The sequence below is a fragment of the Saccostrea echinata genome, unplaced genomic scaffold (assembly GCF_033153115.1).
Source record: "Saccostrea echinata isolate AGI-Se365-2 ecotype Australia unplaced genomic scaffold, CSIRO_AGI_Sech_v1 ptg000022l, whole genome shotgun sequence".
NCBI classification, from domain to species: Eukaryota; Metazoa; Mollusca; class Bivalvia; order Ostreida; family Ostreidae; genus Saccostrea; species Saccostrea echinata.
Window position 1 is genome coordinate 3,421,443 of NW_026889771.1, and position 2,097 is coordinate 3,423,539.

The window sequence follows — 2,097 nt, forward strand, 5'->3', positions numbered from 1 at the left end:
AAAGATTTAAGGAACATTTATTCATATCCAAGAATATTTTAAAATGTGGTGATGCTTTAAAGCCCGATTTCAATTAAAAATATCGTCTACCCCCCCTTATTTAAATAGCTGGAATTAGGGGTAATTAACTGTTTAACACTGGAATTAAAATTATCAGTCAATTACCATTGAACTGTTCTTTGCATTCAACAAAAAATTTCCGGGCAAATTGCCATAGTATTGAATTAAATGGGTGTAAAATGTAGGCGGGAATCGAGAGTTAGCGTGCGTAGTTCTTTTTATGACCATCTAGAACGTCACGCGCAACTTAATATAAGGCCGTATTTTGCTACAATGTTGGATCTCAGCTAATCAGAAAGCAAGGAATTATTCAACCAATTAATAAATAATTGTACATGTTGGTGCAAACGACTTGTAAACCACAATTTAACATAATGGTACTAAAACCTTTGCAAAAGTACCCCTGTCAGTTTGAAAGACATTAAGAAAATTTTATATTTAAATAATTATAGCAACATCCTTTTCAAAAATTAAAAAAAGAAGTTCAATATAGATATCTTTAAATAATTTGTGAATCAGGGATTACTGAATTGTTCACAGAGAAACTGACAGGTATACGGATGCTCACCAGGTGAGCTAAAAATAAAAAAGTTTCATATTACAATGTAAAATTTGTGTATTGGCAATATAATTCTTAATAATGGTACAAAATATTCAATTGATATACTAATTGTAATGAATCTCAAAATTTTCATAATTTGTGTCATTTGATTCAGATATTTAATGATTAAGAATCATGCCTAAATCATACCCTTTGCACATGACATTTGTTATATTTTGACATAGATAAATCGTCTGTCTTGATTGTTTCAGATAATGAGAAAAGGTGAACATTTTGTCTCCTCTGCGTAGCATTATTCTGTAGATTGTAGCACGTAATCTGTCTCATGAAGACAGGGTGTCATGGCATAAAAGATCACTTCCGCTGCTCTTCGCAAGTCTGGAGTCTCATATTCACATTATACTAGTAGTTAGGAAGGACAAACCAATTAGTAGTTTAGTCCAAACTAATAAATCTTGAAAAGACTTTAAAAGAAAACTGTTCACATATCTTAAAGGTTTATAAATGTTGGCGATGAAAGAAAGAAAAACTACCAAGGGATTAATTGTTTTGATAGAGAATTCGAACATGTATAGACTATTTTATATTTCAAAGTTCCCCTTTTTGTTGATGTCTTGTCTGTTTTGTACATCAATTTTTATATATATTGTCTTTCTGTTTTGTGAATTCCTTTACAGAATATCTCACAAGAGGTAATCATGTAATTACAATGAAGCGCATTGAAGTGGTAAAAGTTTTCGTTTGAATGGAAAGTTTGAGTGTTTCTTATCGAACGTCAATTGGTACATAATGACACGCCCATTTCTCTAGAAACGAGAAAGAAATATTCGTCGTAATGCTTTAGGACATCCCACTTTCTGCGATAGCAACATCATTTACACTGAAATGGAGATTTTATGACGTTAAAAGAGAGATTAGAGACTCCCCTCTTCTGTACAACACGTATTGCAACGAATATATACATAATCATGAGATTATCATGTTTATTTGAGTTACCACAACATATGTATCGGTCGAACACGTGTTTACTCGGTGTTTATGTAGATCGTCAATTTAATTGGCTATTATATTTATGGAATACCTGTTCTACAGGTATTCGAATGAACCATTTGACCGGGTTTTTTTTCCTTTCTAAAGAAATGGGCGTGTCATTACATGTATATGACAATCAACGTTCTAAAGATAGCTCAAAACGTTCCATTCAAATGAAAAATTTTACCACTTCAATGCGCTTCATTGTAAGAACATTTACTGCTTTGACTAAAAAGCCAGCAGCTTGGATCTTCAACTCCAACATGTCTTAGTAACCTTGCTGCTTGGTGTTGTACGAAAAAAGATAAAATGGCAAAATAAGACAAATCAAACAGTTTAAATACAAAATAATTTATTTTCAAACTAAATATGTAAAGATTAATCTGTAATATCCTATAAATAGATACAACAAAGCCTTCAATGGACTTCTTGTGCTGAACAAA